This window comes from Xyrauchen texanus, chromosome 40 (genome assembly GCF_025860055.1).
Source record: "Xyrauchen texanus isolate HMW12.3.18 chromosome 40, RBS_HiC_50CHRs, whole genome shotgun sequence".
Lineage (NCBI taxonomy): Eukaryota > Metazoa > Chordata > Actinopteri > Cypriniformes > Catostomidae > Xyrauchen > Xyrauchen texanus.
This window is the reverse complement of record NC_068315.1, coordinates 25,313,687-25,341,494: the sequence shown is the minus strand read 5'-3', so window position 1 is coordinate 25,341,494 and position 27,808 is coordinate 25,313,687. Positions and strand designations below refer to the sequence as shown.

At 37.0% G+C, this 27,808-nt stretch overlaps 1 pseudogene; it reads right to left on the bottom strand.

Moving 5' to 3' along the window:
* Positions 1-27,808, bottom strand: part of LOC127633909 (anthrax toxin receptor 1-like) — a 40,133-nt pseudogene that overhangs the window by 9,046 nt on the left and 3,279 nt on the right.

Genomic DNA, 27,808 nt, shown 5'->3' with positions numbered 1-27,808 from the left:
AATCAATGTGTAATGAATAAAATCAAGTCCCGACTTATATTTTATTCTCGTTTAATATTCTGTTTCACTGAAACACTTTATGGAAGTACAATTGTTTGTGAACCCAGTTTCGTGTCAAGTTTTTGTCAAATATAATTCAAGGGCACATTACAAGAGAGGTAAAGAAGGTGTTTTGAAGGTTGTTTGTTTATGAAGTCCTCCCCTCACGGCAAAGAAATAAATACACCAGAAGAAAACATCTGCAATTATATCAGGGATCATAAGTCTGAAGTAAGTCTCAAGATGATGACTTAGCTGTTTGATGTGGCTGTTTTGCAGAGACAGCTCTGTATACTGTATGACCTCATCCACTAACCTCCTCCAGAGTGAGTGTGTGAGGGGGTGGAGGGGGGCAGGGGTGGGGTATAATTATGGCACACTGACCCACTGTGTTTCACGTCAGAGACTGATCCCAGTGCATTGTTAGACTGAATGTAAAAGCATGAGGAAGAGTGCTTAGCCAGGATACAGATGAGAAAACCAGACTGAGGGGAGATAATGATACACTATAGAAGTCAGACAAACAAGTATTCTGTACTGCAGAGTTCAAAACCTAACCAAAAGAATTCAACCGAAGCAACATTTAACCTTCTCGTTATACAAAAATGCAAAGTGATCATTTCAACCCAGCATGAACACACAGGGAGGCTAGGTAAAGCCAAAAATATTTGTGCACAATTTTACACTGTAGAAAGTGGTAACCTGCAACTGATCAGATGCTAAGCTCTGCCCCCTTGGTTACCTTTGCTCACACTTACAAGCTTTACAGAACTTGCTATAGGAATGATATTTGATAATATGATAATAAATGATAATATTTATTTAAAGATTTTTTTTTTAATAAAGAAAAAACACGGTGTGCATCCTCTCTTGGTACTTTGTGTCACTATGACAAGTGACCCGACCTCAACTTTTTTTTATTTATTAGATTTATTTTTATAAAAATTCTGCTACAAACTACTCAAAATCACATTAATCCCATAGACTCTCATTTGAAAAAATGTTTGTCAGAAAAATGGTGAACGGCACATGTTGCTGAGAAAGTATTGGTCAGAAACACTTTTAAGGGTCAGTTTTTACCTTAAGGAACTATTTCTACCTGATCTAAACCTTAAAATTTGTTTTGTTGGCATAACCAAATGTATTCAGGTTTTTTCAGTGTAGGTAAAATGGCAGAATGAACAAAGGAAATAATAACTTTTGACACACAAGGCAAAAATCGACATTAAAGGATTATAAAAGCGATCCATATTACGGTTGCTTTATACTTTGATTCTGATGCCATGATAATTTTGTGTGAGGAACAGAATGAAAATTACCCCAATGTCGTGGCTCCTAAATCTAATTTGAAGTCAGATTTTTGAACACATTACAATAGGTCACGTGACACACAAGAACCACCATTTGGCGTCGATAAAGTCAAACCTAGCACAGCGCATAAAAAGGCACCATTTCTTATTGGTATTGGCAAAATCCAGTATCGGTCGACTTCTACTTCAGAAGACTTGGAATATAGTGCACCAGTTATTTATGATGCTTTTATGGTGCTTTATTCTCCTACATGCAGCTTGGCAGTATAAATCATCATCCACCTTTGCTTTATGGAAAATAGCAGGTCAAACATTCCGCATAAGATCTCCTTCTGTGGTTCACAGATGAAAGAAAACAATACCGTGTCAGAACAACATGGAGGTGAGTAAATTATGGCAAAATGTTTATTTTTGGGTGAACTACTCCTTTGTATATGTAAGGGACAGTCACAGTATAAGCACCGCTGGATAACGCTTATATTCTTTTAAAGTAACTTTAGAAAGGAAATGATGCCCATTTCGTTTTTCCATACTCATAAAGAGAGAGAGAGAGAAAGAGTCAGTCTGGGCATTTTTCAGCCCTCTCGTCACAAACCACAAAGCAGCAGAAAGAGCCATAGCATTACAGGATGAGGAGATGAAAATCCTTCCATTGCAAGGAACTTTGCATCATGTAACCTTTTCCTCGAGGGCAATTGAAACCAGTTGGATAAAAAAATCTGGGAGCATTTTGACTAAAAAACATTTGTTGCTAAACTGTATGCATAGAATAAGAACCGGTCATGTGCCATCCAAAGTTTGCACACAATCAAATAATAGTCTTATTTCACACTTCACTAGTTGCTTTTGGCAGTGATGAGACGCTCTTAGTGATAAAGAAGCAGTTAAAAGTGTTGTTATATGATGTTAGATAGTCTGCAAATAACACACAGAATGAACTAGTACCTGAAGACAGTTTATCTCAGCAGAACCAAAGCAACTGTGTGAAAGGTGCACTGACTCCACTCAATAAGATGGTACGAAACCCAATGACAGACAGTCCAACAGTGCAGAAACCCCCACCACATCAGTGATAAACCGGTGATTTCACATTAAAAGTCAGTGTTGTGAAGACAAACCATGTGTGTGAGAGACAGGCCTTTAAAAGCAAACTATCTGGCTGGAAAGTTTCAAAATACATGTTTTATATTAGCTTTATGGTTACTGATTTAATGCAGGTTGAAAGCTGTGCCTATGATGTTTCTTGGCACCCATTAGTGGTTTGGCCACTGATGGGGCGTTGCTGATGTGGGCTGACAAATGAAAGGTAAGGTAATGTCTGGCAAAGTTGAAGTAAAGGAAGGCGGAACGAATCAAAAAATCCAAAGGACAAGAATTTACAAGTTCCAAAAGCCTTGAACCCTTTTGGTTAAGACTGTTGCTGGATTTTTTTAAAGATGTTACAGACATTACATCTGATTTTCTGTAAAGCTGCATAGGAACAATGTGTATTGGAAAAGGCACATATTAAAAAACTATACAAATAAAAAAGATTTAACTTGATATGAATTTTATGTTACAATGTTTTTCTACTCTTGCAACAAATTCTCAATGTTCTGTCTTTTCACAGTCAAAACAAGTGATAGCCAATGCTGAAGCATTTAACCAATCAGAAATTAACATAAATAATTCTGATTCAATGTAATGACCATCATCGTCGAATCACCACCAACCATGTAAAAAATTTGATTTAGCATTATTAATTCCTATTAATCCCTTGCTCCCTATTTAGGGAATTACTTTGTATTGACTGTATTGGTTTCTGAACAGTTTGAAATGCACCTTATTTTTTTCCTAACTCCATATACAGCATATTTAGCTGAAAGCTAAATTTTCCAGCTTTTGGATAAACCTATAGATTCTCAATATGATAATGCACATTGGATATAGGATTTCTAAGGTAAGTAAGGCTCATTGTCCTCACAGGAGGTCATCTTAACTTTTTTAACTTATGCTTTTAATGCGATAAATCACTGAAATTTTCAGATTGGCATGTCAAAAAGAGTCAGCCCAGAGTGTCCAGAACTGAGATCAGTCAGTTTAAATGAAATGAAATGATGCGTAGTGTATAGCAAAGACCAAACACAATGTACGAGCTTGAGGGTGTGGGCCACACAATGTTAAAGTTGAAGTGTGCCATTTCTGGGCCACCAAACGGAACTACAAAAATAATCATTGTTTTCAAACAACATTCCAAATACACCCCCATCTTCTGTTAATTTAAGAATCAAATAGTCCCGCCCCAACTCATGCCATTGTTTGAGTCAATGTTGTTGTGTCAGCCTGGAGAGGCCAATCAAAACCAACAGAGGATTGTTTTAGCACCACATTGACACAGCGCTTTCAGTTACCAAGAAATTTAGCTTAAAGTTGTCTCTGCATATTAAAGAGTTAGTTCACCCAAAAATGAAAATTATCCCAAAATGTACTCACCCTCAAGCCATTCTAGGTGTATATGACTTTCTTCTTTCAGCCAAACAAAATCAGATATATATTAAAATATATCCAGGCTCTTCCAAGCTTTACAATCAGAATGAATGGTACCTTAGATTTTGATGCCCAAAAAAGCGCATCCATCCATCAAAAAAGTACTGTAATCCATACGGCTCCAGGGGGTTAATAAAGGCCTTCTGAATCGAAGTGATGCGTTTTGTTAAGAAAAATATCCCTATTTATAACTTCCACTATTTATAACTTCCACATTCGTCACTTCTCACCAGAGCTTATGCTGCACCTACGTCATACACTGGAACTCGACTCTCTCGTGAACGCACGGACTGCCGTTACCAGAAGCCAGTGATTAGAGTTTATAAAGTTATACATTATTCTTACAAAAATGCATCCCTTCACTTCAGAAGGCCTTTATTAACCAAATGGAGCCTTATGGATTACTTTTTTGATGGATGGCTGGATGCGCTTTTTTGGGCTTCAAAATCCAAGGTACCATTCACTTCCATTATAAAGCTGGGAAGAGCCAGGATATTTTTTATATAACTCAGATTGTGTTTGGCTGAAAGAAGAAAGTCATATACACCTAAGATGGCTTGAGGGTGAGTAAATTATGGGATAATTTTCATTTTTGGGTGAACTAACCCTTTCAGCTGGAATAGTAATTGGAAAATGTGAATTTTATAGCTTTTAGTCCAAGTCTCTTAGATTTAAGGTCATCTACTGTATAGTGTACCTAAAAGTTGGCAATGAACTTTTAGTAAACATCTAAAACGTCTTTCTCCTTTGGGAAAATGGACCAAAAATATTAAAGAATAATGTTACACTTAACAATTTTGTGTCTATTCAAATGCTCTATAATGAGAAAATCCCTCCTCATATTATAATCTGAAACTGACTGGAATGTAGTATACTGTAGTTCATGGATTTGACATAATGTAGTGGCTATAAATTATGAGCCCTTTAATATGCCCAGCCCTAGCTTTCAATAACTTTCAACAACCCTTTTTCAACAAGAAATCCAACAGGGTCTTTGGTCATTTTAGGCTGGATACTCACATGATCTCCTGGTTGAGGTCTCATAAGTGAAACTTGGTCATATCCACGGCGGAAAAGAGCCAAGATCGCATCAAGTTTACCCTAAACATATGAAATAGGAAAGCAGAAATGTATGGAATTAAGTAAACATCTCTAGATCCAAGCTTACAACATTATTTGAACATCAGCAACAGATAGAAACAAAGCATATTTACCCTAATGGGAGAATACCACTTCCTGTTTTGAACTGGCCTCCTGCCATCTGATTTTCTGGGCTTGGGTTCAAAGGGTTCAAACTCCTGCTCTGGCATCTTTATCACAGCGTTCTTGGGTTTTTCCAGCTTGGCCCCTTCCTCAGTTGAACCCTTTCCTCCCCAGCGAACCTGGACCACATAGAATAAAATGGTAGACTACTTTGTCCTCCTAAGCGTAATTTTAAAGCATTTTATTTATCCTAAATACACATGATTAAATAATATTTTCACACTTTTTGCCTGATTGGAAACAATGCACAATAAACAATATTGTTATTAAATGATGTTTCACTTTCTTTAAACATTATATCTAATCTCAGAAATGCTGTTATATTTCATCATATTTCATCTCAGTCATGCTCATTGACCTTGTCTCATTGGTAATCAAGTACACCCACTTTTGATGAAACTTTATAAGTGAAAAAGTACTGGTTGTGGGGGTTGGGGGGGTCCCATTTTAAGGTTAAAAGTCTGGGTCTAGTACTAGGCTAAAGTTTTGATAAAAATCAACCTGTGTATGACTTTGTTAAAAACAAAGATTTTAAGAAGAATATTTCAGCTCTGTAGGTCCATACAAACAAAACATTTTGAAGCTCCGAAAAGCACATAAGGGCAGAATAAAAGTAATCAATACGACTCCATTTGTTGATTCAATGTCTTCTGAAGTGATCTAATCAATTTTGGGTAAGAAAGGAAAATATGACTCCTTTTTTTACTGTACACCTTGCCATTGCAGTCTCTACGCACAATCATGATTTCAAGCTCAACTAGACTTCCTAGCACTTCACGCATTCGCAGAGCACTAGCTTGTGTTAGGTAGTGCAGTCAAGCTTGAAATTATGATTGACAAGGAGACTGTTGATGTCAAAATTTATTGTGAAATGTTCTCACCAAAAACCGATTAGATCGCTTCTGAAGAAATGGGTTAAACCACAGGAGTCGTATGGATTACTTTTATGCTGCCTATATATGTGCTTTTTGAAGCTTAAAAATGTTGGCCACCATTCAATTGCATTGTATGGACCTACAGAACTGAAATATTCTTCTAAAAATCTTCATTTGTGTTCTGCAGAAGAAAGAAAGCCATGTTTGGAATGTCATAAGGGTGAGTAAATGAGAGAATTTTTGTTTTTGGGTGAACTATCCCTTTAACTCTAACTAATGCTTTTTAAGTAGAGTTTAGGGTGTCTTATAAATATGTCATTACCAAAATCACACATTCATACTGTGCATGACATTCATAAAGTAATAATGCCTTTCTATGCACATTTATCTTCTTGGATTGCATCTCCTCTTTTGAAGACACCAACCTCCATTCTTTTAATCCCGCCAACTCCTCGACCACCATAATATGATGCATCTACAGTGGGCCATTTCTTCTTTGGCATCCCGTCCTCATCATCTGACTCCTAAGGAGGAAAAACATAGTCTGATGAGGCAAGAGAGGTATGAAACATCTGCTCACAGGAGTCATCTGCCAATGCAACTTTAGCTGCTGTTTTGACACGTTGATGTTTTTATACTCAAAGACATCTGATGGTTTTCATTAAAGTCTCTACATGAATCTCTTGGTGAGAACATGCAGTTCCTTATGGCTTAGATGTTGACATGGGCATTGTTACTGGGAATACAGACCATGAGATGAAGCCATCAAGCAATGGGAAACTTGTGTTCTGAGATCATTATTCTCATTGTATGTCAATATAAATCTAATTTATCATTTTTGTAACTGGATTCTGAGGCCTGTGACGGATCTTTAATTAAGGAACGTAGGCAGCTGTAAGAAGGCCCAGGGATAAGTCTCACTCCTCAACCTAGTTCCCTAGGCTGATTCAGTCAACTGAATATAAAATTGTCCTCTGAAAAATAAACTTAGTGGTGAAACTCCAACTCACTGGCTCTGGAGGTGGAGGAGGTGGAGGTTCTTTGATCACCTGTGGAAAGAAACATCACATACAGTATGTTGTATCAAATATTCAGGCATATCTAATGTCAACGCGAGTTACATTATACACATAATATAGTATAGCAAGTTAAATCTTAACCACAGAGTTCATTTCACAGAAATCAAGACATCTGGTTATACTGTGTGTGATCTTTGGAGATTAGCTGACCATAAATTCAGTCTTTACCGCAAATCCATAGGCATTGACTCCCTGATTAGCACAATACAAGCACATAATTTGCCATGTGAATGTTTTTCAAAGGTTGATATCAAGATGATAAATGAGTCGAACACTTACAACAGTGCAGCAAAGCGGCCAGAACCACCACATGAACAACAGAGCCAATAACAGAAACAACACCAACAGGGTGATCAGGAGAATAGTGCCATCAAACTGCAAGCAGAAGAGAACATGTATGTGTGTTTGTGTGTGTGTGTTTAAGAGAGAGAGAAAAAGAGATGCAGCATATTTATTATATTCACACAAAAAAAAAAAAAAAAAAAAAAATTTAAAGTACCAAATTAATAATACGGTATTCTTTGATGTTAATACCATATTACGAGAAATGGCAATCATTCAGTACCATAGTACACAACCACTTAAAAGGTTTGGACACACCTATCTCGGACACACCTATCACATCATTCTATATTGTAATTTTTTTTTCACATTTCATAATATTCATCATTAAAACTACAAAATGTTAAACAAATCAAACTTTTTTTTATTTTGGTTCTTCAAAGTAGCCACCCTTTGTCTAGATTACAGCTCTGCATAGTCACAGTTCATCAAGCAACGTCATTAGGTGCATCCTGATACGGTTTTTAAGTTTTATTAATACCATCTGTGCTAAAGTCACGATAACCTGAGATGCTTTTAAACAGTATTGAAGAAGTTCCCATTTATGCTGGAAACATTGCTGACTGTTTTTCCATAACTTTCCAGTCCAACTCTTCCATTGAGAAAATGAACAACAATTATACAGCACAGCTTATGTTCATTTCTACATATACTAATACATTTTTAAAGTTAGATGTTTTATATGTTAACATTAGTGTGGCAGCGGAAGAGAAAGCGGTAAGGGTGCATACACCTGAGCCAGATTATGTTTAACACTTGTTTCTAATTGCAGTGAGTTTGGGGATAGCGGTATAAAAGTACCACACCACCGATGGGGAGTCACTGATAAAAGTTATGGTGATGCTGATAATGTTATTGTGACGCTGACAAGCCATTGAGAAGCTGATGACTGTTGTGAAGCTTTTGAGCTGCTGTAACGCTGCAAGTTTTATTAATTAAAACCTTTACTTGTGAGATGAAGAAACAGATACCCCGTGTCCTCCTTCCCCTCCTGCTGTGAAGTTTTGTTACAATTAGTTAATGCATTATGAACTAACATGAACTAACAATGATATTTGTATAAATAAACGTTAAAAATAAATATAAATACATTGTTCATGATACTATTTTAAGTTCATGATACTTAATGCATTTACTAATGTTAACAAAATCTTTAGAGTTTTACTGTAAAGTGTTACCAGTGTACCAATTTGTATGGTAATGGTAATGTTTTAATCTACACCTACAAAACTAATTGAAGGCATTATATATATATATATATATATATATATATATATATATATATATATATATATATATATATATATATATATATATATATATATATATATATATATATATATTTAATGTATAATATTACATTACCACGGTACCATTACCAGACGAATTTGATGTTTCTGAAGTGTAATAGAAGTGCACTCATAAAACTATAAACCCTCAATAGCATACTGAAATCTTATCTTTCCTAGGGTATGAACACAACAATCTCATATATAAATAGAGTGTCATTGCAAAAGAATGGGATGAACATTTTTAAAGTGTTTCAAATAGACAGAATGTCTTAAAAGTTATTTTGTTGATGTCTAAATGTAAATCTTATTTTGTTGATGTCTAAATCAGAGACTGGATCTTCAGGGAATCGGGGCTTTTGGCTGGGGACATGCTTAAGCCCCTGTGGTTTGGCCCTTGATGAGTTTATATGTGTGTGTTCGTGTTGTTTGGGGGGATGGTGTGAGATTTGTGAAGAGAAAACAACAATAAAGTGGATGGCCTGAATGTGAAAAGGGAATTGAAAAGAAGAGAAATAAGGGAATATGAGGAAAAGTTGGATTACAACGAGTCCATCCATAAAACGTGCACATATATTGTACATAAACTTGCCAATGATTTATAATGTAACATAATGTAATTGTATAATAGCTATATTTAGTTACAGCAACAACAGTGATTTAAATAATTCAAGTGTTTAATATGTGACATTCAGCAGCGTTCACCTGCATGCTAATGACATGAATTCGGCTGGAAGTGCTGATGTGTATGTATTTGTGTGTGTTTGTGTAGTCAGACTTACACACTCTGTTGTGGTTATGTGCACCGAACTGGTGATAAATGTTAGACCCTCATTCATGCTGACCTGCAAGTACACCACCCTGAAGTGAAAAAGAGCAAACATTAGTTTATTATAACTCTGTTACTTTCAAAGCAAGCAAGATCTTTTGATATTGCACAGCAAAGAGTAAAAAAACACATCTAAGCTCAAGGGATTTACAGAATACGTGCCAAAGAAAACCCCACAACATTTTTGTTACTGTAGACTAGATTTGGTTGTAGCTCTTTAGTTCCATGAAAAAAGATCATAACTGGCACCCTTACAGAGTGCTGGTTAACTTTTGTCATAGTCAGCTGTCTGGTGTCTCAAACATTCAATAAAAACAGCTTTCCAAATTTTCAGCATTCCCCTCAAGATTTGCCTTTTAACAGACAGAGTTCTTGTGCAAGAAACAAACCAATGAACAGTCTGACTTTTGCCAGACAATTATGACTAAAAGGCACTCAAGCCAAGTTCAGGTAAATTGCATGCTTTATCGTGTACATATAATGAATTCAATGCAACAATCTAGGTAATAATGGATATACGTACTATTTACATGATGTATTTATGTACTATTTGTACTATAAACTATTTTATGCAGATGCTTTGCAAAAGATGCTAAGAATCTCCTCTCCATAGGCAATTTATTCAGAGACAATCAGCTTTGAGAAATGTATTATACTGTAAGATGTGTGACCGGATGTATACAAAGATGCTAATTATAATTCATCAACATTAGTTCACTTCAATGAGTTAGGATGGATTGCTTATATACCACTTGCAAACCATAACAGAGTTAACATGGACCCTAATATGTGGACTTGATGAGGTCCCTGGTGTGAACCTAGGAGTGGTGGTGGCGTAGTGGCTAAAGCACAGGGCTGTTGCTGGTTCGATCCCCACAGCCACCACAATTGTGTCCTTGAGCAAGGCACTTAACTCCAGGTTGTTCCGGGGGATTGTCCCTGTAATAATTGCACTGTAAGTCGCTTTGGATAAAAGCGTCTGCCAAATGCATAAATGTACAATGTAAATAAATGTGAACCTAAACAACACTTTCAAACCAACCAAACAAACTGAACTGAACAAACAGACAGACAATAGACGTGAACGGAATGAACAGCCCCCTAAAGGATTTTTGTAAAATACAACTGTTAACTGTCTGTATAACTGTTAATAAAAGGAGAGGACACGAATCCTGAAGTGTTTGAGGGACTGTTATTTTTTAAAAGAAATGCCTGAGAGGAAGTGTTTTACTTTTATATCAAATCAATAAGATGAAAGGACAGGCAAAGGCTTTCCACTGCTTTGATCAAGGGAAATAAATGAGTGGGAGTTGGCATATGTGCGAGAAAAGGATGGGCTGACCATTTGATGCAGAATGGGATGAGAGGAAATGACAGTGGTAAAATTAAAGGATGAAAATAAATTGGTGGGTGACTAGGGTTTAGAACATTTCACTACTAGACTAGTTAGTATGTGAAGGGCACTAAGTAAAAATAAATGAAACAAGAGAGTATGGTATTTAGTTGCAAAAATAATGTTCAAATTAGAATCAAAAAGGGTTTTTATAAATGATAAAACAAACAGTTCCAACTTTAAATTCTGGTTGGATGAGCTACATTTTAAGCCATTGTGAAATGCTGATGACTGCACACCTATAACTGCACATTCTACAATTAATCCATCACATTTACAGCCTGAACTTTATTACTTGAACTTGGTGAAAGAACAATTTTTTGTCTTTTATATTGTTGTTGCAACAGTTTTAGACAAGCACAAAACATCTTTCACATTGTACCTAAGAACGGCCCTTACCTGTGGTAATATCGCTGTTGACTGGAGTGGGGGAAGCTACTTTGAAACTGTAGCTTCTCAAGCTACAAACATCTCGTAGCTAAAAAAGTAGTTATCTATGCTACAAGCAACAAACAGTAGCTAACTGCACTAAAGCTATTTAAAAAATATTAGTTTTCGTTAGATATATAGCAATCAGATTATATTTCTTAATAGAATTAAATTATATCACCTGATAGTTATATACTTAATTAAGGTGACATTATCTTACAAAATACCATGTTTTAACTACATTAACTGTAATTACACCATGATATTTCTACTAAAACCACAGTAACTACAAAATTAAAACATGGTTACAACAGTCATGGTTACTACTATAGTAAAACTATGGTTAATATTTGTATGAAATCCCCAACAGCAGATAAACAGCAGCAATTAAAGTCTTAGTTAAGAATGTAACCTCAGTTTACTGATAGTAGAGAACAAGACGCTTTGTCATTAGCTGATGCTATGAAATGTTCCATTTTAAAAGTATAGAGCCGCCTAGTCGAGGAGGCTTTAGCTTGTAGTATGGTGTCATGCACTGACTGAGCACCCAGAGTGTATTAAGGAGTGGTGGTGGTGTAGTGGGCTAAACCACATAACTGGTAATCAGAAGGTTGCTGGTTCGAACCCCACAGTCACCACCATTGTGTCCTTGAGCAAAGCACTTAACTCCAGGTTGCTCCAGGGGGATTGTCCCTGAAATAAGTGCACTGTAAGTTGCTTTGGATAAAAGCATCTGCCAAATGCATAAATGTAAATGTAAATTTATTACAAGCAGATCTCTCCTCAAGGGAATCTTCCACGAAGGAGCATCCAACAGCTCGACCAAGGGCAGTTGTGCCACTCTAACACAACCAATAGCACCATTTACTTGTCCTCTCAAATCTTACATAGCTCTTGGTGTAGCAAGCAAAGAGTAGAGAAAGCACACTTGCATTTTGCTGGCCATTTGTGAGCTGCCAGTGCCATACTAAAGTCACACAAAGCACCCAAGCCCAAGCTGGACCTGCCCTGGACCTCATGACAACTTTGCACCCGACCACTTGGCCGAGCACAATGCCCTTCTGATAGAATGAAGGCTTCCTCCATATAGCAAGCGCACTCCAGCACTGGAGAGGCCTCATATGTTGAATTTCAAAAGGGGTGCCAGTGGCCATGGTGGCTAGTACTTTCTATCAAAAGAATCATACAGTCAACTTAAGAACCCTATACACAAAAACAATTTCTTGATAAGAAGAGGGTTCTGATCCTCATGAGTTTCAAAGAACCGTTGAAGAAGCTTTATTTTTGAGACCTGGTTTGCAGAAGTGTGTGAACTGATAGCGGGGGTAGAGAATATGGAACTTCTAGGTTCTAGGGAAGTTGTAAATGGACAGAAGAAAATAAAGGATATAGAACAAAAAGAAAGAGTGTGTGGGTTGGATGAACACAATGCTGTGAAAGACCCTGAGGAACCATTAGCTTTAATGGCTCCTCAGATTCTCAGCTCAGGTTCTGTGAATCAGAAATCAAAAGCTATCAAAGAGGGCCATGAACTCAGATAACTAAAAAATCATGCTGTTCTGGAAATTACTGGCCCAAGAGGATTACCTCACAACTAAAACAGAGAGTTGGGCAGGAAGTGGAATGTGACCTCTGACAGCGATCATAAACACGGCCTAATGTATGGCAGACCTGTCCTTCAGCCTTTCTGACAGTCACACTTACTTTCCAACTTCATCTATAACCGGCGCAGGGCACAGCAAGAAAGTATCTTCAACACTTGCAGGCTTCTCATCTGTTAAGGGGGGAAAAAGTTTGAAAGTTGAGTAAACTAAATCAAATATGATCCTATTCTATAAATACAATTAAAGGGTGTCTCTCACGAAATCTGTCAAGAAATTACCAGAATTGGTAATTTCTAGGACTTTTAGAATTGTTTTGCATTGTTATGTTATTTAAAGCGCAACAAAATGTATTAAGTCTGGTTTGCAGGTATTAACTGGCCTAAAAGCCTGGTCAGGCTGGTCTGGTTTGCTGGATTTACAGGGATTTTGAGCACATGTCAGCTGCTTAGGCTGCGTTAACAGCTACACAGCTTAAACCAGTTAAAACCAGCAAACCAGCTCAGGCTTGTTGTTTGTTATATTTTTTTATAACAAACAGACTCTTTGTGGGAATATATGAAACAAAAACTCACTGAGTGTAACTGTGTCATTGATTTTGAAGCTGCACCGGACCTGGTCTATGTTTCTAGCATGCAGAAAACCATTTCCTCTCACCACCACTTGAAATGACTCTGAAAAACAGATTCACAATTCCTCAATAATGGTGATGAATCCCCACAAAATACACATCTCAACTCGTAATTTCCTTGCAACAATATTAGCTTCCCTGTATTTCAACACACTGCTCAATATCTTCCTGTTAAAATAATCAGAGCTCAAGTAATGTGAGGCAATATAAAGCCACAATGATATAAGTGTCCTCTTGGGGATATGTGTCAGACAGACCATCATGTTTAACACTGGAATTTCCCTAAGGATTTTAAGCATTAACTGGCCTAATCTTTTATAGACTTATGGTGTTCTTATTGATTTAAAATATGCCATTAAGATTTATGACAACTGCATCAATCTTAAGTTAAAAATGAACTTACTGTAAAAGACGTGTCTTATTATTGAGAATACATATTTCCAACAGTAGAACCCCATATTTCTGGAATAATATAATGACCACAGCTATTTGCAAATAAAAGCAATTATATAATTTATTGATTTGTTTTTGTGCATACCTCCTGCACATACGCTGGATGGTTCTGCTGCAAGGATCTCTATACAAGATTTTTTGATGATCTAAAAAACAATTAAAAAATTACATTCATATTTGAAAGTACATGTGCTTGTTAAAATGAAGTGTGTCATTTCTGTGCCACCAGCAGTGCCTAAAAGAACTGCAAAGGTAATGATGAGTTTGAAGCACTCCCCCCTTATTACCATTAGCTGAGCCAATATTGTAACATCCGACCCAGTCATGCCGCTCAAACAAACAGATTGCAATTCTGTTTGGTGCAACTACAAGCACAGAAATGCCACAGTCCATCTTTTAAGGTTAGGATCAGAATGCAATACAGTTAAACATAAAAATGAATAAACATTGTAGTAAAATGAATATGGAATTATTATTCATTAAAATGTTAGTTCACCCCAAAATTAATATTTTTTCATCATTTACTTACCTTGACCATTTCAGTCACCCTTGATTTTCATTATAAGGAAAAAAGGGGCAATAAAAGTGAATGGTGACTGAGGCACTCATTTTGTGTTTCACAGGAGCAATAAAGTCAAAATGATTTAGAACAACATAAGGGTGAGTAAATAAATGATGACAGAATTTCATTTTAAGATGAACTATCCCTTGATGGATTGTTTAAATCTGTATCATCTAAATATCTTAATATCCATTTCAGAAAGAGAGAGACATGTATATATATATATATATATATATATATATATATATATATATATATATATATATATATATATATATAAACACTTTAATTAATGTTCCACATAGCCACTAGCAGAAAGCTTTAGTTTACCGAGTCAATCATTCCTCTTAGTGCCTGGAATCCTCCCAAGACAGGAAACACATGCTTACTGGTGTCTGCTATGGTCGCCAGCTAAAGCAGGACAAAGACAGAAGTTTTTTCATTGCGGGTGTCTAAGCTTCTACGTATATGTTGAGTTGAGCTGTTTTGTATGAAGTAAGCCTTCTTGGTTTATCCTGATTTACATTCATTAGTAAGCACGCACTTGAATGTTTAGGGAGGGCCTCAACACTGTTTGTTAGAATGAAGTACTTATTGATGCTTTAAAATGAGTTGAATTGTAGACAAGTTCATAGTAAAAGGTAGTTTAAAAACACTAACACAAGATAATCATTGTCATCTCACCTGTGTTTCATTGAAGTCCTTAACTCCAACACAATACACGATTGCACCCAACATTCGAGCTCTGGCTGCCTGGTTAAATATGATTCAAAAAGTGATTAAAATATACAGTATAACATACAGCAATGATGAGGCCAAGCATTGGCATCATTCACAAAGCACTATGCAAAAAGCTCCAAGACAAGATTTACCCACTGCATCACAATACTGACAGCTCTGTCTTTTGCCAAAAGGACATACCAAGTTGGGTGTCAGGACAAATGTTGTCAAGTCAAGTCAAGTGTTTTTTATTGTCATTTTAACCATATACAGTTAGTAAAGTACACAGCGAAATGAGACAACGTTCCTCCAGGACCATGGTGCTACATATAAACAACATAGGACAAACTCAGAACCACATGAGACTACACAGACTAAATAACATACCTATATAAAGTGCACATGCAAACGTGTGCAAAAAGTACGAGACAGTATGGGAACGCACAGTACGGGAAAAAGATGGGACAGTACAATAAATTACTAACAATGGAGAGGACAATAGACACAGTAGGACAAATCTCACAGTCAGGACAAATCTTAGCCGAAATACAGCTTGATGTATGTCTTTCATCAACTTTCGTCAAATTCGTTAGATATTAATTCAGTAACTTTTGTGAGAGACAAATTTGTTAAAGGCGTAGCAAAAACATAAACAATAGATTTTACAATTGGACATGGCAGGGATTGAAAACACCAAATTCAATCAACTCAATCAAATACAACAGCAGCAGAAGAAGCAATTGTTTTTCTAGACCAACAGGTTTAAAGATTATTAGCACCTTTGATGCATGGCCTCTAAACACTGATTACCCTCACACTTTAGATTCAATAAGTGGATGTAGACTGAATAGTGGACAAGTCACATACCTCCATTTGGGCTGCTATCAACTGATGTTCTTGTAGCTCACCATCTGTCAATGCAATTATGACACTTGCTGTTCCTACAAAGTGAAGTTAAAACTGTCAGGTGAGGATGACAAATGGTAAAAAACTCTACGGGCAAAAGTATGTGGACACCAAACCCATATGTGCTTGTTGAACATTTAATTTAAAACCTATTGGCATATATGGGGAGTTTGTCCTCAATATCAGCTTCCACAGTTCTGACAATGATTTCCACTAGATTTTGGTACATGGCTGTGGGAATTTGTTCCTATTTAGACACAAGAGCATTAGAGTAGTCAGGTACTGATTTTGGCTGATAACACCTGACTTGCAGCATAATGTCAAATGCCAACATCCCAGTAATTCAATGAGGTTCAGATTTGGGCTTTGTGAAGGCCAGTCAAAATGTTCTACCTAGACTCAATAATCCATTAAACTGGTGACATCCTGTGGAACATTGAAAGTCACTGAGCCCTTTGGCATGCCCTATTCTACAGAAAATGTTTATCTTTTGAGATTGTTGGCTGTATATGCTTAATTTTATATGCTGTTAGTAATGGGTGTACAAATAGCCAAACCAAAGCCAAAGTTAATTAAAAGGGGATGTCCACATACATTAGCTCATTTAGTGTAGCTGTAATGCTGTTCAATGGCAACAATGGGTGTTCTTGATGTGAAGCCTACCAAAGTTTTCCTGGTGTATTTGTTCATTTGCCTGTTAATGAAGATGTATAATATTGTTAAAAGCCAAGAAAAACACATTAAAAAAGCTCATAAATACAACTGAGTGATACATAGTTTGTAACGTTTTTCCACCTTCTCTAGACCAAGGTGCATAAATGTATCTCCACCCGGGACCTCTCGTTTTAGAGCGTTAAGGCCTTTCTTTATGTACTCCCTTTGCAAAATAAATAGAAAGAAATAATGACAATAAATACTAAATAATCTTTTCTGAATATGCCCAACTAGAAACATAATTTCACACTTGAGATGTCACTACAGGAAATGCGCAGTCTTATTGCACCTGTTTTCAGTTAGCTTCATGATTGTGTTTCCTCTGGTTGAGAACACAATGAAGGACATTCGTAGCATAGGGCTGTGAGAGAGAGAGAGAGAGAGAGAGAGAGAGAGAGAGAGAGAGAGACAGAAAAAAGGAGAGGAGATATATTTACAATTTAACTTTAGCGTAAAATGGATATGTATGATCACATGTGACTTACATCAGAAAGCTTGAGCGATTGGATAATGTTAACAAAAACATGAAATTCAATTGACTTGTACCCTATTGAAAAGACAAGCATATGTTGTGGATTGGATGCTGGTATGCAACTGTCCCATCTAAGCTACTTAACAAGCTTAACCAGCAAGCCTCCCTTGGTCAACCAGTTTCACCAGAAAGACCATGCTGGTCCACCAGCTAGACCCACACTAAAACAGCAACAACCAACATTAAAATTAATGTTGGTCTAAGCTGGTCTTTTCAGCAGGGAAAGTGTGTTCACAATTCTCATTGGGAATGTTTTTGTACCTGATGAATTTCTCAGCCAAATGTTCAACAAAAAAGTAGATCTCATTCCAATGGTGTTTGACACTTCCTGACCTGGGGAGAAAGAGATGAAATAATCAATAAACAGGATGTTTCTGCTTTAACCCTCAAACAGATCAATAAAACAGTTAAGCTGCCAATTTAATTATCAGCATTCTCAACTAATTCCCGGAAAAGATGAAGCAACAAAGGCATCTAATTTTGGCCCTTTCTGGTATTCCCCTTAGGCACAGCTGTAAACGCTGTGTGACAGCTGATCATTTCCTTTCCTTCCCTCAGTGGTAAGCTGTGGTAATTCATTAGTGCTGGATGACAAATGGGAAGTGAGCTAATTAAGTCTACTGATCTGTGCTTGAGTCATTTTTACTTAATTGATGAAACATGCAACAGAAATAATGTAGGTCAGTGTTTTTTTAAAGCTATTCCACAGGCTGATATAACACATTTAATCTGAGAGCCAGACATAATATTAACCAGTGCCTCCAATTAGGAGCACTGTACACCAGCCCTGGCTCACTTTTGTGCCCTAGGTGAAATGGAACATCACCAACATAGTTTCATGACAACCCGTAATCATTAGTACAAGATGGCAAAATCTAAAGGTATCGTATATATTGACTTGCACGAAAGGGTATGATGTTTATGCCCACAGAGACCAGCAGATCAACAAACAGAATAAAATTCATACAATACAGGCATCAAATTTCAGCTAGCCTCCAATCCAACACTTTATTTTAAGAAAGGAAACACCAGTGAGCACATTTGGTTACAAATGACTGATGTATGCAATAACTTGTAATCTACTTGTTAGTCCATGATACACAAAAGTTATTTTCCTATTAAAATCATGGTTAGGCTTATTGTTTGGAGTTACACTTCATGGTTAGGTTTAGGTTAGAAATTATACTTGGAGAAAAAAGTACTCAACTACTCATGAGACCAGGTTGGACATCAGCAAAGGATGTGATCTCTGATCCCTTAGATGTCACTGTCTTAAAAAACTTCATTCATCTGTAATGGTTATCATGAAAATGGGCTTGGGATAACTTTAGTAAACCTTTGTTAGTCAACACCACTTGCCGCTGCATCCACAGAGCAAGACTTTACTATGCAAAGCAGAAGCCACACATCAACACTGTCCAGACTTCTCTGGGCTCGGTCTCATCTTAGATGGAATGTTGAACAGTGGAACTGTGATTTTTGGTCTGTAGAAAAACACAGCCATTGTGTTATCTGGGCCAAAGAGGAAAAGGACCATCCAAGCTGTATTGGAGCAACATATACTGCCATCCAGCACCATCTTTTCCAGGGACGTCCCTGCATTTTCCAGCAGGACAACTTCAAACCACATACTGCCCGGATTACAAGTGCATGGCTGTGTAAGCAGAGAGTGCGGATGCTAGATTTGCCTGCCTGTGGTCCTGACCTGTCACCATTTGAGAATGTGTGCCGCATTATGAAGCACACTATACGGCAACGAAGACCTCACACAATTGTGCAGCTAAAGACATACATACTGAATGAATGGGGAGAAATCCTCTTTCTAAAATTACAAAACTTGTGTCTTCAGTGAGCAAATGCTTAAAAAGCAGGTCCCTAAATGACCCAGTGTGATTGTTAAACAGCAAAAGGCTGCGATTGAATTAGATAAATATGTAGTCTGTATGCGTGCTTGAAAGTTATCGAGCTCTGATATCTGTCATCTACTACACTACTACATCTACATGAATGACGCTCATGGTGTTTTTGGTGTATGAGCATCCGGCTTCACACTTTCACTTTGAAACTATGGTTGAGTTTCCTGATAATGTTGCAACTTAAACTTTTACGATCATCTTAAATAAAGTAGCTCATTATTTTTCAACAGAGTAACGTTTGCTTCCCAAACTTCATTTACATTTATGCATTTGGCAGATGCTTTTATCCAAAGTGACTTACAGAGCCCTTATTACAGGGACAATCCCCCTGAGCAACCTGGAGTTAAGTGCCCTAGAGGACACAATGGTGGTGACTGTGGGGATCGAACCGACAACCTTCTGCTTAACAGTTTAGTGCTTTACACCACTACACCACCACTCACTTGACACCATGAGGACCTATTAAGTAGTGGAAACTGGGCATTCCAAATTGGGGAGAAAAGGGGATTAAAAAAGATTAAAAAAAAAAATAAATAAAAAAAATATACTTACTTTGGCTGGAAACTGAATGAATGCACATATAACACAAATAAAATTATGGGCATCAGCATTGAACTACTCATAGACCTATCTAAATATTAATAGATCATCTGGTTAGAGTTCTAGGCACTGGGTACTTCTAGCCTTACTGCCATTATGCAGCAAGAAGAAGAGGAGGAGGAGGAGGAGGAGGATGTTGTAGAGAGAGAGAGGGAACCGCTCTCTTACTTATTTATTTAGGCACATTTATTTAAGCTTTATGCTAAACTGCAGGGTCACATGACTCACATATGCCTTCTTAAATGATCATTTTAATAAAAACAAATCACATTACACATTAGCACATTAGCACAGCACACAAGATTGTGGGGGAAAAATGCACACTTCAAAATAAAGAAAGTTCATGCTGCTGATTTAACCCCCCTGTGACCCTTCAAATGTTATGCGTGAGAATGGATGGATGGACTATTCTGAAGGAAAATTAACCTGAGTGAAAATCACTTCTTGTGATTGTGCCTGACAAGCCGATCCGCCTCTATTCTGCCATCTCTCTCTCCCAATGAAACTGAACAGGGATATATCTCATTTGTAATTGTTGGTGCAATAAATGTTATCATTACATCATATTTAAACCTCCTTGTTCCTTAATGCATCTGTGACTCTAGTGCTCGAGACTGGTGCATGTCTGTGCTGTCTCAATTAAGAATGTTCAGTAAAAAAAAAACTTGTAATCTTTTTTCTGCATATTTTTTTGTTTTTCATAATTTTGAATCGCTCTAAAATAATTGAATTAAATCAGATGGAATCAAGACCAGATTTCAGTTTTCACTAATTATTCAAATCAAATTGAATCATTGTCAATGCACATATTTACACCACTATTTATTTCATTAAATTTAGCCTTTGCAGTTAAATAATCACCCTAGGACATATCATGATTTTAATTTGTGCGCTGAATGTTTATGCAATGACATACGTCAGAGCATTTTTGCGAGTACAAGTACATGAGCGCAATATCAGACCAGATACACACTGTATACCAGTATCAGTATCATGGACACCCTTAGTTTTAGCACCATTTTTATCCTACAATGATTACGCAACTTAATCAAAGATACATCTAATTTTTAAAGATACATGGCCTTTCAAAAATACAAAGAAACATTTCACGGGGTGGGCACGTGGATGAGCATGACGCTTCTACCTCAAACTCTCTTTATTTGACAATGCTTTCAAAGAACTCAACTGGATATATTTGAATGTTTATGGTAAAATGATGGCAGTTAAGTTGAAAACTCAGTTGAAGTACTCCATCTTGATGGAGAGTGATGTATTCTCCCCAAACCCTTTTTCTGGAACAGCGTGGGAGGAAGATGTTTTTATAACACAGTCAACAAAAGATGGGCCAGCACACAGCCGGCATGCTCTGAAACAGTAGAACAGAATCGAAGCAAGAGAGAGGAGAATGTTGGCATGAATATGCAGGTCATGCTAAGGGCTTGCCACAGTTTTCAACTTCAGATTTTCTTCACATCACAATGGATACTGTTTGTCTTGGACACTTGACTTTCTTGAGGTAACAGCAATCATGGGATTGGTGCCTAGCTTGCAGTTTTCTCACCTGTGCAAACAGCATTAGGAAAGGAAGCGGTCTATTCTCATGAGAAATCCTTGATGAAATATGTTGTGGTACCCCTTTTGATCTAATTTTAATGGGTTATACTAAACCATATATGGCCCAAAATGTCTTACAGCAAGATTTTAACTGAATAAATCATTTCTGGAGATGAACCCTAATCCACAGCAAAAAAGGAAATTTATAGAATGGACAGTTCCGACTCTAAATTCTGATTGAAACACATATAACTGTCACAATAACTACTTTTGTTGGACGATATATTGTCCCAGAAATAATTGTGATAAACAATATTATTGTCATTTTAAGACCATTTTATGCCACTGATATAATGATAATCTAATAGCATAATAATGCACGTACACCCTTTCAAAGAGCAATGAACTTTTAATTCTTAAGAATAGTCAGACATTGGAATTGGAATGTCAAAAAAACAAAAAAACAAGAAGGCGCCTCTCCATCTCTAACTATGTTATGTTATGTTTTTAGATGAGCTTTTAGGTTAGTTTTATTGCCACATTGACATACCAGCTTGTTCACGTTAATGGGCTCTCCTCTCTCATTTGGCTTAAAGCCTAAATATTCCCACATCGGTGCTGTGGAATGCAGCTTTGAAACCAAGTCCATTTGGGCTTATTCTTCCAAACTTTCTGAATTATGCAGCCGTCAGGAAAAACACCTATTAAAACACATATTAGCCTCGAGTAACACGTAATCTTCACCTGTCGCTGTCTGCTCTGTGTGTCTGGAGGAGCTGTCTGAGCCCCGCCTACGACAGAGAGACCAGACGAGAGGACAGAAGCAGAGAGACTGGGTTAAATGTTGGTGACATTCATTCTTATGTAGACAAACACACATGTAAACACAATGGGCAATATCGAGGTCAGCAAAAATTATCGAGGTCATGTCGATATATCATACGATAAGTCGATAATTTAAATATCATAACAGGCCTATGTAAAATCAACTCATCCCTGTGACCGCACATTCCACAGTATATTAATGCACCAATTTTGCAAAGTTGCAATGTTGCTTGGCAACCGCAAACAGCCAACAGTGAGACTAATGCATACATTATATTACTTTGAAGTAGAATTTTTTATTCCAATTATTATTGGTATTATTTATAAGTTAGCTGTTTGTTAAACATTGGTGTATTTATCAAATTCTGTTGCTGCTGTTTTATAAACACAAAAGCTACTCAAGCCCATGTGATACATTGATTTTACCATTGGTAACTAGACGCTTAAAGGACCGTACACACCGAAATTATTTTTGTGTCCGTATTTGTGTCATTGTTATAAGAAACTTAAACTAAAAATGTGCCTCGAGACACCAGCGTTTTACCATTTGTTCTGAACGTCCCGTAGGGACACCTCTTATAGTAAAACATGCAGTCTGATCTCATGAAAATTATGTGACCGTGGCAACATTTTTGCAAAACGAAATGACATGCTTAATTTCACATTTTCCTGCAGTTTCAAAGAGAAATATCCAGCAGGGGGCACCAAAAGTGAGTGAAATGGTGTTGTAATCAGACAAGATTTATAATGTGAATATAAGTTGGAGGTTTTAATGAATAAAACATACCTCCCTAACCTAAAACTACCTAACAGATAGTGTCCTAAAAGCAAATGGAGTGGTGGTGGTGTAGTGGTCTAAATCACATAACTGGTACTCTGGTAATCAGAAGGTCGCTGGTTCGATCCCCACAGCCACCACCATTGTGTCCTTGAGCAAGGCACTTAACTCCAGGTTGCAACAGGGGGAATGTCCCTGTAATAAGTGCACTGTAAGTCGCTTTGGATAAAAGCGTCTGCTAAATGCATAAATGTAAATGCAACACGAAAAGCATATTTTCTGAAGCAACCACCACATATTGTACCACTGCATACCTAAAACTTTAGGTTAGGGAGGTCAGGACTTGAATCTCAGAGTCCAGAGTCCAACACTCTATCAGGTGAGCTAACACGCATGTCAATCAGGTTGGAATAAGTGTGTAAATGTGAGTGGGACTGCAACAATCGTTAAAGGTGCACTAAGTAAACTTTTAGCTGGCGCTTAATTGTCCCATCGGTCCCAGTAGTACTTGAGGTTTTGGACTTTATACTGACACCCATTGTCCTGGATACTGGAAGTTTGTTTACCAAATGCTGCCTCTTTACACTGAATATGTTTGTTTATCTTCTGTTTTGTTTCTTGTAGTCTGTGTTTTTGTCCACCTCATAATACATAAAAATGTGGTTCATTTGTGCGAGGAACAGCAGCCGGTGGAGTTTCTGGTGCCCCCGTAGGGAGTAGGTGCACTACGCAGACTGCATAATATGTGTACAGGGAGGGGCAGTACCGGTCAGTAATACTACACTGAAGATGAATAATTAATCTGTACTTTTTGTCTTTATGACAAGTACATACATTGTTGGATATATGTAATTTTGTCCATCTTATTGAACATTTATATTGATCCTTCTGTTTTTCAATAAAAAATCCACAGTTTTAACACAATGTGTGGACATTTCAGACGCTCCCTTACTACACCCTCCACATATTAGCACGATTCACCACAATGTGTGGACTTTTCAGACAACCCCTTACCCACCATATGAAAAATGTCCAACTAATATCAATGTTAAATTAATGATCTGAAACGATTTCACTGTGAAACTATCTGACCAGCTTATGGGAAAAATCGCATCCCATATTGATTCGATACAGAATGCATCATTTCATATTTAAATATGAGATTCTATGAGAATGGGTTGAAAACATGGCCACAGATGGCTTATTACTTAAATGATCAATGCACAACCAGTGATGTCATCCTTTGAATAACCCCTCAAATCTCATGTTTTCTGCTTTATGTGCATATTCATGGATAATTGCACATATTTTAAGACATGTGAAAGTCATTGTGGTTTGATAAAACAAGAGCCAAGACAGGAAGACTGGATGGAGGAAAGATAATTGGAAAAGTGTGTTGCTCTTACAGGTTTCATCTGCTCTCAGATCAGTCTTGCTCAATAAGGATTCAGAATCTGCCAGTCTGTTCCCTTGAGGCATAACCCTTCGCTGACTTTTTAGATCTGGGTTTCTGCCTGAACCAGAAACCAAAACATAGCTAAAAAAAAGCTTCTCCATGCTGTCAAGTGCAGTTACCTGTTGACAGTTCAGATTAAAAGGGGTTTTGGAAAATGTAAATGATTATGTTTAAAGTCCTCTGGTCTGCTTACAGTACAGGGAGGACCAGGAAACAGGAGTGTAGGTTTCGGCTTTTGTGAAGTCAGCATAACACTTGTGCAGACATCCCTTCTTCCTGCACTGTAACGCCTGAAACATGGCAAGATTATTATGAAGACATTTCCAAGACAGTGCACTTTTACTGTACCTTTGGGAACTTAAACATCTTCTAGGCCTTAAGCAGTTTAGCAGAGCCAGTCTCGATGTTCCGTAGACTCCTCAGTGTTTATAAACAGCATTAAAGCTGAAGTGTATAATTTTTCAATGTTAAAATACTTTCTACTATCCTAACTTAATGGTGCTGTTGGTGACTTTTTTATGAAATGCAGAAAACATCACTGTTACCTGTCAGATGTAACTAAAATAGGTGCCATGAAATATCACACCTGTCTCTGTTACAGCCCAAGGCTTTGTTTAGCTAGTGAAAAACGTATTTCTAAAAATGTCTTCTGCCATGAATGGGCAGCAGGAAGCTGAGAGCTTGCAAGTGCAGAAATGACTTACTTTCAATCTGTTTTTCAGGATTTTTTTTTCTGACCATAAAAAAGGCTGGTGGTTAAAGTGGAAGCTCAACATGCCTTCAGGTTTCACATTTTGTAAGTGTTAAGAGAAAAATTCATCACTGAGTCCAAAATTGTTTGAGTAATTCACCATGTGAGCACCACCCCATCCTGGGATGAATGACTACACTGCAATTAAATTGACTGAGCATTGAGAAAGGTACTGAGAAAACCACTAACCTACTTTTAGCTTAAAAGGGATAGTTCACCCAAAAATGAAAATTCTCTGATTACTTACTCACCCTCATGATATCCCAGGTGTGTATGACTTTCTTTCTTCACCAGAACACATTTGAAGAAAATTTTAAAAATATCTTAGCTCAGTAGGTCCTTAAAATGCAAGTGAATGGAGATTTCTCTTTTGATGCTCCAAAAATCACAAACAGTCAGCATAAACTTCATCCATACGACACCAGCTTTTAAATGAATGTCTTCTTAAGCAACACGATCACTTTTGGTGTGAAAAAGATAAATATTAAAGTACTTTTTAACTATAATCCAATGCTTCACGAGGGTGGCGTCCAAGCGGTCTCTCATGTGACGTATGCACGTTGCCATGGATAAAGATGTAATCTCACAATCTCCACTCGGTTGTGACATCCAGGATGAACACACAAATGCATTGTGAGTAAAGAAAGAGAGCAATACAGATCTAAACCAAAACCAACCAAGCTACTGAACAGCGTTCCGTCAATGCGATTACATCACACACGTGTACCGCTGCTGTCCAGAAGCATGATTTAGACATAAATATTTATATTTTTTTGCATCAAAAGTGACCATGTCGCTTTAGAAGACATTAATGTAAGAGTCACTCACTGTCTGTGATTTTTGGAGCATCAAATGAGAAATCACTATCCACTTGCATTTTAAGGACCTATAGAGCTATGTTATTTTTCTATTTTTCTTCAAATGTGATCTGGTGAAGAAAGAAAGTCATACGCACCTGAGATATCAAGAGGGTGAGTAAATAATGAGAGATTTTTCATTTTTGGGTGAACTATCCCTTTAAGCCTGAGCTGGGCAAACGAGCCTATGCTCCCAAATTTCTCAATCTCGTTTTTTTTCTTTGATTTTCTGTACCCGTCTGAGAACACATACTGTCTGCATCAATTAATAAATTTTTTGCCCCAGAAAAATGTGTGTGATAAAAACTATTCCATGAGATTTAATGCTAGGTAATGTTTAAACTCTACATTGTTCTCAGACAGGGACTTTATGAATCATAGGCACTCTGCAGCTGTTATTCTGGCTGTTATAATGCTTGGGCTATCTTAAGCTAAATAACATTTACTGGGAGCTGAAACTATGATTAACCCATGGGAAGATGGGCAAAATCAGACCAGATCCTTTGGGGATATGTCCAGACATCATTGACAGACAAATACTGAGACAACACATTAAATAATAGATTCCAAATTCCAAAAGTTAGGTGGCTTGTATAGAGGGGATGCATCATAAGAGCTTGAAAGGAGCACCAGCAATAATCACAGCAGTCCTATTCCAGCAAATTATGAGGTAAGTAGGATTGTCACAATAACAAATTATCAGTAGTTGGTAACAATACCAGTAAAATTCGACGATTCTGTATACCCAATGGCACCTTCTAATGGTCTAATATCTCTGAGTGACAAGCACTCATCTGGGGATACAGGCCTTGTAATAAGCTGGATAATGAGGAGTCATATGATCATTTTCAAAAAATGAACACCAATGGAACTCCAATGCAAACCAGAGATGGATTTCAGCTGTTCAGCGTTTCTTTCTTCTCACATAATTACAGAATTTCAATGCAAATCATTATTTATGTCCATTTATATACTCATTTGCTTAGTAGCTATGTAATAAGCAGAATAATGTACAGTCAGCCAGACATTATTGCAAATGACATCCCTTCAGAATGATACAAGACCCCTCCCCCTGTCAGGGTTTATTTTGCAATTACATAGGCTGACTGTACATTATCCCTTACACATATCCATGTAAATAATAAACTGAAGTAATTGCATGTTTCCTTGAAGTGCTTGTTTAAATGTAATAAGGATAATAATATTAATAATCGTTTTCCAGCCTTCGGCCCGAGACAGCTGGGACAAGCCACAGCACTACCCGCGACCCTACATCGGATAAGAAGATGGATGGAAGGATGGGTGAATAGTAATAATACAAATAATACTAATTATGTCTTAATAATGATGTTTATGTCTTGAGGCTATATTTCTGAAAAAATATACTTTTGAATATTTTAATGTTTATGGATTGGTCCCATTCTCTTCTATATTAAGGGCCTTAATTATTACCCACGATTTTTCTTTTTCTTTTTCTTTTTTATAAACAAGTGTCAGTTTAAATTTTTTTCTGGAAATCAACATTAGTTCACAAATGATAATTCCTTTAATTTATTGGTCAGTGTGTCAACAGCCATT